General features: G+C 46.0%; 1 protein-coding gene across 2 annotated transcripts in view; it reads right to left on the reverse strand.

Moving 5' to 3' along the window:
* The window catches only part of ECD (ecdysoneless cell cycle regulator), a 351511-nt gene that overhangs the window by 173359 nt on the left and 164539 nt on the right, over window positions 1-13613 (reverse strand). The window lies entirely within an intron of this gene.

Here is a 13613-nt window from a genome sequence, read left to right on the forward strand (position 1 = left end):
ATATACTGTATTGGTTTGGAGTATACGAAACTAAGGACTTGCAACCAAGTTGGAAAGGGAAATATGATAATGCAACTTGCAGATTATGTGGTATCACAAGGAGTACCTTTGCCACGTGATGTGTGTCAGTCCTGCAATCAGTGAAGCGGGAAAAATGCGTTTGGAAAATCTTGCATTTATCCAGACATAATGATGCACTATCGTGAACACTGTTATTTCATGAGTATAACAATTTTTCTTCTTTTGTACATATCAAGACATAATGATGTATTTTATCATGAAATTGTTTTTTAACACTTCAATATATGGAAGAGGTGGGCAGATTATAGGGGGTTGACATTAGATCCCCCAGCAGAACCTTAGGAAGATCTCTAGACACACGATATCAAGCGGGCCTGTGAACTGCGTCATGCCTGCCATACCACGACTGAGCACTGAAGCTCCATATACACACGTGCACAGGGTTAGGGAGGGATAATGGGGGGTAGTAGGGGAGTTGGGTAATGGGGTGGTGGGGGTAGGGGCAGGGGTGGGTGTTCCTTTCATTTGTGTTCTCTATTATTCTTGATTGGACACTGGTCATGAGATGTAAACTGTACCATGATGCTTGGTGGCGTTCTCCTGACTGTGGGGAGCCACATCTATCACTCTGCCTGCTTCAATCAATAACATTTGTTGTGAAATTGTTTTTTAACATACACTGTAGAAATTTCTTTTTAAAGTGTTATATTTTATGGTTGTAAAAAACTAAATAAAGAATTTCTTCTTCTACCTTAAAGGCCGCTCGTGTCCAAAAATTACCCGCACTGTACATTTTCCAGTACAATTTCTACACGAGATTACACAATGTGGGATACTGGCATAAACTCTGTATGCTAAATTTTCCAAATTGCGTCAATTACGTCACTGTGATAAAAATTTGACCCAGGCCAAATTTAAATGTGATTCGGCCTAAAGTGTATTTAAAACATAATGGCGACATTACTGGTATTGCATTTTTGGCAGTAGAACATGTTCCAACCAATATTAGTCTAGGAGACAGAGAACAAGTACTTCGGTAGATAATGGCGAAATGTATTATTATTTAAAAGCAGGCAATGTTCGGGGCCGAAAAAGTAATCTAGCTATCGGTGTGTTTTTAAATGTGGGCTAGATTAATAATTCCCACAGGGGGCGTGGCTTGGACAGCAGTGGTAATGGCCGCCTAACCGGGAGCTCCGTAGTCCAGGAGAGCGACTGCAGCCTCTATCCCAGTGATTCCCAGCGGTGACACGATCGGAACCCAACATCTAATACTATGATGTGCCCTCCGGTAACCTGATCTGCGACCGTAGGTGCCTATTTGCAGGCTTTCCTCCAGTTTTTGTCCGACCACGCTCCGGCATCGGGAAGTCTGCAAAATGGCGGCGCCTGGTCAAAGAGCCCTTGCCTGACATCGAGTGCTGGACGCGATTCCTACAGCCAGCAAACACCCTCCACTCGACCAGATGAAGGAGAAGAACGCCTAAACAACACCACTGATCTCTAACGAGGTGAGAAGATCATATAAAGCCGCCGCTGCAGCCCAAAATCGGCCTGACGTGCCTGACCCCAAAATGGCGGCGGCTTCACCGTTACGATATATCTTGAGACTCTGCCACTAGCAAAGTGCCTCGCATCCACCACCCTTCGGAGAATCCCTTTTACCAGCACAAGACCCCCTCGATCTGCCCAACATGAGGAGAGATGCCCTATGAGCGGCGCTGACGGGCTTAGATGCTTCAAGCCCTGCCCCGCACCTCGCGCTTTCTTCGCACAAGCGGAGACGCTGACCGCCAAAAGCCCCTCGCTGCCTCCACACCGCGGAGAGAGATGCCTCATATCCTGCGATTGCAGGCACCTGAAAACTGAGGATCTGCCTTGTGCCTCGCACTCATCGCCCTACAGTATGTGCCACTGCCCACCACAAGACCATCTCATGTGGAAAGTAGCCCTCTGACGTGCGTGCTGGGAGAGCTGTTCGTTGTTCTTCACCCCAACCTGCCATCCAGGGATTTGCTAGTTACCAACCTGCGATCAACCCTAAGCCATCCAATCCTGTCCTCTCGCTAAATACTAACCACAGCCCTCTAGACACAGCCCAATAAGCACCAATCTCCAGCTGTGTCCTCCTGCCCGATCTATGCACAGCTGACCTGCACCCTCATGAGAACAATTTCACTCAGACGCCAAGCAGTGATCCAATAGAGGATTGGGGTCTCGCCCGCCGATTACAACACCGCTCGAACCATACTCAAGCTCACTTTGGTGTAACCTCTACCGCCACTCTATTCTACCACAATGACGGGCAGGGAAGTAAGAAACTCGACCAAGAAGGTGAAATCAGACCCGGTGATTTCGGACTCCCCCATTAAGAGCAAAACGGACATGGCGGCCACGATGGAAATGATCCTTAAAAAACTGGCAGACCTCCATGATCTCTCTCATGCAGCTCGAGCTCACAGCGATCAGAGCCGACATGAGCGCATTGAATACAGGTTTGGGGGTGGCCGAACAACGCATTAGCGACGTGGAAGACCTATCACGACAATCAGCGACAAAAATCCAACGCCTAGAGAATATCACTGACGCTCTCAGACGTCACAACGCTGAGTTGGAGAATCGGAACAGAAGGGGGAACATTAGAATCTGTGGCGTACCGGAGAACTCTGAAAAGGACGCAGATTCATGCGTGGCCTTCCTGGAATCATGGATCCCCATGATCACCAAAATAGACTTTCTGCACGGCCTCGAGCTGGACAGGGCACACAGGATCCCCACCTTCGCTAGTAAAAACACTTAAGACCCCAGGCCGTTGATATGCAAACCGCTCAGGTTCCAGCACGTCGAGATGATCCTCCAGTATGCAAGGAAAAATCACTCCATTATATGGGAAGGCCAAAGAATCATTTTCACACAGGACTTTTCCAAAGACACGGTGGAAGTCCGTAAAGTTTTCCTTGATCTCCGTGACAAACTCAGATCCAAAAACATCACCTTCTCCTTCGCAGGCCCCGCTAGATTCAAGATCATGATAAATGGCTGCCCAAGATTCTTTACAGACCCCAGAGACCTAGCGGGTCTCCTCGAAGATCACCATGAACAAGAAATGGATCAATCAATCGGTCTCTCCAATAAAAGGAAAACGACAACTCTAACCCCTCATGATGCAGCACATTCGACTAACTGGCTTCCTACCCTAGCCAGATTGTGGTTTGCTGTCTGAGGGCTCGAGATGAGTCCGTCTTCAAGAGCTCTATCCTGTTGTCAATCCTCCAACCACGAAGTCCAACATTCTGCCTGAGTGCTCTCCTGTACTGTGAGTTTATAAACTAAGACGGTTGTGCCACTTCAGGGACTTTAGGAACCGAGTTTTGATTTAGAGTCATGCTAATGTTCTATTTCTGCTGTCTTGGTCTCGGCTACTGTATTCTTGTTATACATAGTGCGTCTACCGCAAACCAAACGGCCTCTGTCTACCTAGCCCCATAGTTTATAGTTCATTTACCAACATATCAATACCTAGATCTGGTGAACCTAATCGACTCATCATTGTGCTTAGATAATAGTTAGAGCCAATATGCTCATTCGATATGAACCAATCTTAACCCTACCAACCGATTTTGCTGTTGGTTCAGATGTCTTAATATATGTTACTCCGGTTCTTACAGCTGGACTTAATCATGCTCAATTGTTTCCAATACTAGGACTATTACTATGTTATTGTTATTGTTACTCCTGTTCTAACTAGCAAGGTACTGTCGTCGTACTCCATACGTACGTATTGGGGGGGGGGGGAGGGGGGAGACATTAGGTGAAATTGGGAGAGAGGGAGGAACAGGGGGTTAAGACGTTTCAGAGATCAAGAGACATCATCTTACTTCAGGAAACCAAGCTGTCAGAAGAAGACTCGCGTTTTCTGAACATACACTGGTCCTCACACGTACTGAGCTCCCCTGCGACACACAAAAAAGGCGGAGTAATTACTTTATTAGCGAAAAAATCCAACCTGACACTAATCTCACACTCTCATGACACGGAGGGAAGATTATCAGTGACCCACCTACTAAGGGAAGATGACCCCATACACGTGATAAACATCTACGGCCCCAACTCTGATGATCCTGAATTCTGGGGCTCGGTCTCTCGCTCAATAGAACACAAGACGACCTACTTATAGTGGGGGGCAACTTCAACCTACCCCTGGACCCGATATTAGACAGACAATCCAAATGCACATTCCACTCTTCCCGCTCATATGAAGCCCTCTTACGCCTCTGCGAGCGATACTGCCTAAAAGACTCCTGGCGCCTCCAAAACCCTGATGGGAGGGACTATACTTTCTATTCCGCCCCACACAAATCATATTTGCGCATTGATTTTATCCTAATCTCAAGCTCCTTCACACACCTGATAGAGGAAACTGAAATAGCCCCTAAATTATTATCTGATCACGCCTGTATCGGCACCAAACTTGCTGGATCCCGTTCGATCCTTCCCCCTAGAAGATGGCGATTTAATGAAGAAACCCTATCCGACCCCACCAGCAAATTGCTCATAGCAAACGCCACTGAAGAATATTTATTACTAAAGGACGTTCAAGACATTACACCTAACACCCTATGGGACGCACTTAAGGCCACAATCCGAGGGGTCATCATCAATATCAGAGCCAAAGCAAACAAAGCATTAAATAAGGACCTAGAACAACTGGAACAACAGATCGGGATCCTAGAGTCCCGCCACAAATCCAATCCCCTCGACGTCAAGTCACTAGATCTATTGACCAAAAAGAAATACGAATACAACACCATCACTAGTAAAAGAGCGGGTGTATGGATCAACCGTTTCAATGCCCTAAAATTATGTGAGGGAAACAAAGCAGGTAAACTCCTCGCTTCCTACCTCAAGCATAAACAGAAGCTATCTACCATATCCTCAATAAAAGACTCCACAAACAACACCCACACCAGACAATCCAAAATCCTAGACACATTTAAAGCCTTCTATGAAGACCTCTATAAAAACGATAAACCATTAGACATGGCAGCCTGCACCGATTATCTTGAGTCCCTACAACTCCCCAAATTGTCAGAAATCGATAAGTCTCAGCTAGGGTCCCCCATCAATCAAAGCATTTTTATAGCGTGCTACTCACCCGTAGGGTCACAAGCGCAGAGATTACAGCAGCCATCAAAACATTGAAGAGCAATAAGGCCCCGGCCCAGACGGTTTCTCTGCGGCCTTCTATAAAGCCTTTACTAACCAACTCAACCCCGCGCTCCAAAGCCTTTTGAATTCCACAGCGACCAGTGGAAGCATTTCCCCTTCGATGAGTGAAGCCACGATCATAGTTATCCCCAAAGAAGGGACAGACCCTCTCCACACCAAAAATTACCGCCCCATCTCTTTGATAAATCTTGATTGCAAGATTTATGCCAAAATTTTAGCGAACAGATTAAATTCCTTCCTCCCAAAACTGATTAGCCCAGCACAGGTTGGTTTCCTGAAACATCGGATGTCGAACGACAATACCAGACTACTGTGTCATCTTCTGGAGAAAGCTAAGAACTCTCCCTCACCAATTGTAGCGATAACCTTGGACGCGGAAAAGGCCTTCGATAAGGTTTCATGGTCTTTTCTCCAACAATGTATGCATACTTTCAACCTCGGCCACTCCTTTATCAAAATGGTGATGGCCTTATACTCCTCCCCATCAGCCAGAATAGCAATCAATGGAACCCTTTCCAACCCGTTTCGACTATCAGGGCACCAGACAGGGTTGCCCACTCTCCCCAGCACTTTTCCTCCTGGCCCTTGAACCCCTCCTAACTGATATCAAGCGTAACAAAGACATAGCGGGCGTTTCTTTCGGAGACACTCAGGTAAAGTTAGCAGCTTACGCTGATGATATCTTAATCGCAACAGAAGACCCTGCAAATTCTATTGCTGGACTCATGTCCTCACTCGGTAAATACTCAACCCTATCTGGTTATAAATTAAATAAAGACAAATCCGAGGTCAAACCCCTAAACGTCCATACCACCAAGGAGGTCCTAGGTGACTCAGGGCTAGCATGGCAAACGGATGTTATTAAATACTTGGGGATAGAATTTACTGACACCCTTCTGAGCACACTCAGACACAATGAGAACACTACCCTTGCCAAAATCAAACGACTCCTTGATGGTTGGTCCCCTCGTTTCATTACATGGTGGGGTCGGGTGGAAACCATAAAAATGATGGTATCCCCTTTAGTCAACTATCTCAGCACAATGCTACCCCTTACCCTCTCCAAAGAATTCCATAATAAACTGGACAAAATGCTTTCCTCCTTCCTTTGGCAGGGTAAAAAAGCCAGAATTAGTTTGAAGAAACTACGGTTAGATTAAAGCCTGGGAGGTGTCAACCTGGCGGATTTTAAGCTATATCAAACCGCCTTTCTGGCCAGACAGGGTTCATATTGGATAACACCGCAGACGGACTACACCCCGGTGTGGCTGACCGTGGAAAGATCCATTCTCCAAGGCCTCGACTCCTCCGCCCTTCTTACCATTAAACTTCGCCCCACCCTAGGCTCAGGCCCCATCTTTAAGAATACCAAAACGGCCCTACTCCAAGTAAGCAAACACTTACCACACCAATTCCGGAAGTCAAAATGGGAATCGCTCTGGTAGAACCCCTTAACATATAAAGGGAAACCACTGCATAACACCCCATGGATAGCAAAAGGTATACACTTCCCTCACCAACTCTTTGAGGGCTTGTCACCGCTCTCCTTCACCGAAATACAGAATAGATATCAACTCCAACATATAGAATTCTATAACTTCATACATGTCAAAGTAGCACTCACAAAAGCAGACCTGAGTTATCTTACCCCCTCCCTCCCTGGCTTCCTCACTACGCTAAATAGACTTGGCCATCAAGTTTCAAGAATCTACAAAGTAATTCGCCCACAAAGGTCCACCTTAAATAATTCCCTAAGACTATTTTTGGATTCTTACTCGTCCACACCAACTTCAGAAATAGAGTGGGCCACGACTTGGGAATCCACCACACGACACAAAATCAGCCCCAGTCTCTCCCAAACTAAGTTCTGGCTACTCCACAAAGCCTTTTGGACACCTAAGAGGCTCTTTCTACATAACATTAGAGACGACGATACCTGCTGGAATTGCAGAAGAAAGTGGAGACCTCGAACACTTAATATTTAAATGCCCATGTGTCACTACCTACTGGGACAGAATCTTTGATCTCATCACCAAAGTCTTACATATCTCGCTCCCGGGAGAATTCTCAACCCTCGTGTTGGGATTTACCAAGGCCGTCACACTCAATGATAACGACAAAGCCCTACTTGACCTACTATTGACGGCGGCGGTTAAAATCATACTGAACAATTGGAAGGACACGAGTAAAGCCTCTTTCCCCCATTGGCTTAACTGGATCTCCAATCTCAGAGGAGCCGATAATATAGCCCTTGCCTCTACCCCTTGGCGCCCCCACATAGGAAGCTCTGGACCTCACTGGATGAATACTTTGACTTACACAAGCCGCCATAATTGCCTGTTGAGTTTACGCGCCACTTCTGTAGACAACCTGCCAATACCACCTAAAGGTTAATCTTGGTGCGCTAAGGTTGATTCTATTCCCTACAGGATTTCATATACCTATTACTCCGAGACTGCTGTTAACATGTTAATATGTTAAATATGATAATGTGTGCTTGGAGCTTCGCTTTTTTGCAGACTTGCCTTCATATCAGTGTATTGATGTAACATACCTATGTATATTTTCTTATGTATATTTTCATATGTATATTTTCATATGTTTCTTCTATGTACAACACCATTGTTTTTATTCTTATGTATCCTTTTCCTTTGTGTTTATGACTGTATTACACGGCTGATCACTTCTTAAACTTCCAATAAAAAATTTGAGAACTCAAAAAGAACTGCACCCAATATCGGTACCGAGAAAAAAGCCCAGTAGATGACGATATTGAGCTATTAACAGATCCAGACTTGACCCGTGTACATTTAGCTTATCCAATGGAGGACTTATGGAGGAATAGTACCACTGCTACATGGGGTTGAAAAGTCTGAAATGGAGCTATAATTGACAAATAAAAGTTCAATGTTGTGTGAGGATAAATAATTTCCTAATTTGTTGTATTACAGGTTTGGAAAGGTTATTGCTTAATTGTTCAAACTGAACAAACTTTTCTTTGATGAATTCAAATTTCTAATGCTGAAATCAGGCGCAAGGTTTCATTATTCTGCTCCTGCACAACCCTGAGTATGGAGACGATTTTAACCATAATAAAAAAAAGATGCTTTTTTACTTTTCTTTTTTAAAATGAGAAATCTATTCATTGAGGATTTTCACAAATCAATGTAACATTCAATACAAAAACACTACTAGCAGATAAAGGCATCCACCACATTGTCATGCATGGCATCAGCACAATATCAACTACAACTGTGCGTAGGGAGGATATTGCACCAGGAGCTGTGCAGTCATTGAAAATACAACTCGTAGAAGGGCAAGTGTGTATTCTGTGCATGTGCCTTCCTTTTAGACATTTTTAACAATGCTTGTGGAGATTTACTTGTCTCTCGGACATGTGCAGTGAGGGGACGATTGCCTTTGAGAAGGAAAATGTTACCTACTATGTAAGCATCTGTTCGTGCCATGTAGCGCTGTAAATTCACATGCTCCTGGCGTCTAGTGTTGAGCCTGGATGGGTGAAAATTGATTTTCTTCTAAGAATTCTTCTTGAGTCACGAGGTGAGTAATAATTTTCCCTTGTCATCGTCTGTCAAAAACCCACATCACTGAGACCCACTGCCCCACCGCTTTTGGCTGCACAGGTCGCTGTTGACTCCACCTCTTGCTTGCAATTGCGCATGGTCATTGGCTCCATTATTAGATTGTTTTCCACATGGTGGGTGAGGATGGAGTTGGAGCAAAGTGATTCAGGTGAGAGAAATAGAAAGAGGACCATGCAAGAGTAGTAAGAAGTAATGATAGCTGCAACAACTGGAGGCGTGAATCTACAGCACTACATGCCACAAACAGATGGGTAAGTAACATTTTCCATTCAATGCATGTGTAGCTGTAGATACACATTCTATGTGTTAGACATGGGGGTCTCTAGTTGGCAGAGGTAGGTACCTTTGTCCAAATAGAGACCCTTGCTTCTAGTCAGGGTAAGGGGGATACAATCCTAAAATAACCCCTGCTCACCACCTTGGTAGCTTGGTTAGAGCAGACGGGCTTATCTCATAGGCAGTGTGTACACCATTTGTGAACACATACAGTAATACAGTGAAAACACTACAAATGGACACCACACCAGTTTAGAAAAATAATAAATCTTCATCTAAACCAACAAGACCATAAAAATCCAACATACAATACTCTTGAAAAATAGTACTTGTGGAAAATAACCTTTAAATTGCAGGAAAATCAATAAAACACAGTTCTGCCGACTCTTTAGCTTCTCCTGGGGCTACCATGATACTGAATACGACAGAGAATAACAATTCCAGCCGACCGCGTCGATACGGGCTAGCCAAAGCATCAACACAGTACCTTTCTTGTTGCAAACAACACATCGGTGCGAGTTGGTCGGGGCAAACGTCGTGCTCCATCAGGATTCAAGCAAGCCGGGCCGAAGAAGGCTGAAATGCCAGAAACCGGTCCCCGGTAGCTTGTCTCCTTTCTGGTGAAGAATTGGCTTGGTAGTTTAGTCTGCCCTGTTCCCATGATGCACTGGGCCAGAGACAGACTGATTTGCATATAGCCAGGTTCTGAGCTGGGATGGGGCAGTGAGATAAATAACGGTGATGGATCAAGCCCTGATCTTTGGACTGGGTAAGAGTAGTCTGTTTAACTCAGACACTCTGTTCATCACCACCCCCTTTTTGTAAATCGTTTTTGGCCACTATAGGTGTGGCAGGGTATACTCAGACATGAGTCCCTTTCTCACTGCTCCATCAGGATTCAAGCAAGCCGGGCCGAAGAAGGCTGAAATGCCAGAAACCGGTCCCCGGTAGCTTGTCTCCTTTCTGGTGAAGAATTGGCTTGGTAGTTTAGTCTGCCCTGTTCCCATGATGTATTGGGCCAGGGACAGACTGATTTGCATATAGCCAGGTTCTGAGCTGGGATGGGGCAGTGAGATAAATAACGGTGATGGATCAAGCCCTGATCTTTGGACTGGGTAAGAGTGGTCTGTTTAACTCAGACACTCTGTTCATCACCACCCCCTTTTTGTAAATCGCATTGTGAAGCGGAGCATTGCGGCGGACGATGTCCTCACTATTAGGTGCAGGCAACGGCTCGTTGAAGGAGTCGGTGAGACCAGCGCTGCGTTTAAGGGTGAGACAGTGCTTGTGGCAGTGCTGGCAGGTCACGGTGCGGCGAAGGAGCTGGTCGATGTTCCGGTCGGGCAGCGACGGAGTCAGTGACGTCCTTGCAGCGTGTAGTGAGGCGTTCGGAGTGGTGCCCACAGGACACGGTGCAAGCAGCGGCTTGACAGTCGGTGAGATCTCGGCGGTGCTTTCAGGACACGGAATCCTGCGACGGACTAGATGACTGAGTCGGTTACCCTTTTCTTCTGTGGTGACGATCAGAGACGGTGTACACAGACACAGTGAGGTCTTTGTTGTTCCTGAGATCTCTGGAAGAGGGGGCAAGCTCAGTTCAAGCCATTGAAGATCTTCTTCTAGCAGGGGACAAAGCAAGCAGCAAAGTCCTTTTTTTCCTTTCCTTGGCAGCAAGCAGCCACTACAGGTCAACCCCAGACAGCAAACAGCACAGGGACAGCATCCCTCCTCAGCTCATCCGGCTCTTCTCCTTAGCAAAGGTTCATCTTGATTTCCCAGAAGTGATCTAAAAGTCTGGGGCCTGGGCCCCTCTTTTTATACACCACAATCCTTTGTTCTCTGAAGGCAGAGAGTGTCTGTACCCAGCCAAAACCAGTTCTGTCCTCACTGGTGCAGGTTTCTGGCAGGAGGTGGAGACAGCATTGTTAAAGGCAGACCCGGCCAATTCAAGTGAAAAGGAAATCTACTCCCCCTACTCTAAATGCAGCCCAGTTAGATTTAGGCCAGCCCTGACTCATCAGACTTCTGGTGCCACTGCCTCTCTCCAGCCCCTGTCATCCATAAGCCAGACATGCAATACACAAACCTAGCAGAGGCAAACAGGATGGTTAGGCAAGAAAATACTTACTTTCTAAAAGTGGTATTTTCAAACGCAGAATTTAAAAACCACTGTCACTAAAAGATGCACTTTAACATTCTGAGTTCAGGCATACTAAAGTTTACTTTTCCATCTTGTTCCCAGGGTCAGTTGGGACAAGAGGACCTGGGGGTGCAGACCTGTGCTCACAACCTTTTGAGCTGGCAAGAGGACTTGGATAGGGAAGGGAAGAAGTGTGGCGCCGCGGCTAGGGAGACTAACTCCGGAATCTGGGGATCACCGTACGATCCCTGGCACCGGCGGCAGATTAGCCCAGCACCATGTGACTCTGGGCAATAGCTTGCTTAATCTTCCCGACGGCCCCCAGCGCCTAGAGACCCTTGCAGGTGATTGTGCGCTTTAAAAATGTGGATTTATTATTATTATTTATTTTATGTGGATACAGAGGTCGAAGCTGGAACTCTCTTCAGGCGCAAGAGCCTCCTTGTCAGCGACCAACGCTCAGGATGATGTTCCCCCTTGAGGTCCTGGGTACCAAAGAGATCTGGGAAGTCATCTCCAGCTCTGCGTGCCATCTCGGGTCGACTGGTCTGGCAGTCTCAAAGGGTCTTTTGACCAGAAGGATTAGCAGGAGTCGCAAGAGTCCTCATAGTGCTCGGGTGAAAAGCCAAAACTTACACCTATGGTTGATGTCGGCCCAGGGGTATTTCGTGTGACACCGAGGGCAATATCAAAAAGGTGTCTGTTCCATCACAGGCGATGCATGGTGAGAGTGGACCGAGTAGAAGGGAAAGAGTCCCCGAATGTTGGGGGCCGAGGTTGAACAGAGATCTGCCCCAGACTAAACTGTAGGTGTTGACCAGATACAAGAGAAGGGGAGTGCGACCTAATACAATATCGCCGAAGGGACAGGAATTATGATGGCCGAAAAAAACAACCCAAGGGCTTTGATCTGAAGTGCGGGTGCACACGTCCTAACCAAATGGTGGGAAAAAAACATTCTAACAATGGCGCAGATGATGAGCATTGCAAGAAGAGGTGGAGTCACAGTACTTCATGACTCAAAAACAGTTCTTCGAAGATCAACTTGCACACAACCGGGCTCAATACTAGATGGCAGCAGTATGCACAGCATGTTTATCTACAGAAACACATGCCTCAAACATATATTTTTCTGAAGCAAGTGAAAAGTGGTTACAAATCGCCCTCATGAGCACCAAAGTACAAACTCAATATGTATACTGAAACATGCAAGAGTGAAGTTCAGACAATGGGGATTTCAGTGAACAGATGATGTTGATGTTAGTTCTTAAAAGGAAAGACAGTCACTGATGATAGGAAAGCATGAATATATTTAGTCCTCAACATATAAACTGTACATCGACTAACTGCATAAAGTGGTTATTTGGCTCACAACTGACAGGATGCACTTTATCAGTAAATATGTCCACTCTAACGGTAATGAAAACAGATACAAATAAGGTACTCCTTTTATTGGCCAGACACTTTTACTGACATAGATCTCCTACAAATTGCAAAAAACACAGTTGATGGACAGAATGCAGAACAATGTCTTACATTCACCCCAGTACAAAGATCTGGGCCTAAATCCATCGTTTTTTTGCACTCCACACCACCCTATAAGACATTGTTCTGCATTCTGTCCATCAACTGTGTTTTTTGCAATTTACACCCCAAGTGGGCTGGGTATGCTCAGACGTGAGTCCCAGGCTCTCCACATCACTGGAGTCAAGCTTCCAGGCTGAAGAAGGCTGATAGCCAGAAACCGGTCCTTGGATGCTTGATTCCGGTCTAGGAAAGACATGGTTTGGTAGTTCGGGCTGGACTGTTCCCATGAGGCACAGGGTCAAGGCTGATTTGCATATAGCCATTGTCTGACCTAGGGTGGTGTGGAGTGCAAAAAAACGATGGATTTAGGCCCAGATCTTTGTACTGGGGTGAATGTAAGACATTGTTCTGCATTCTGTCCATTAACTGTGTTTTTTGCAATTTTCACCCCCCGAGTGGGCTGGGTATGCTCAGACGTGAGTCCCAGGCTCTCCACATCACTGGAGTCAAGCTATCCAGGCTGAAGAAGGCTGATAGCCAGAAACCGGTCCTTGGATGCTTGATTCCGGTCTAGGAAAGACATGGCTTGGTAGTTCGGGCTGGACTGTTCCCATGAGGCATAGGGTCAAGGCTGATTTGCATATAGCCATTGTCTGAGCTAGGGTGGTGTGGAGTGCAAAAAAACGATGGATTTCGGCCCAGATCTTTGTACTGGGGTGAATGTAAGACATTGTTCTGCATTCTGTCCATCAACTGTGTTTTTTGCAATAGATCTCCTACAGACAGATCACAATGCTGGGATTAGCATTCTGCAC

This window comes from Lissotriton vulgaris, chromosome 5 (genome assembly GCF_964263255.1).
Source record: "Lissotriton vulgaris chromosome 5, aLisVul1.2, whole genome shotgun sequence".
NCBI lineage: Eukaryota > Metazoa > Chordata > Amphibia > Caudata > Salamandridae > Lissotriton > Lissotriton vulgaris.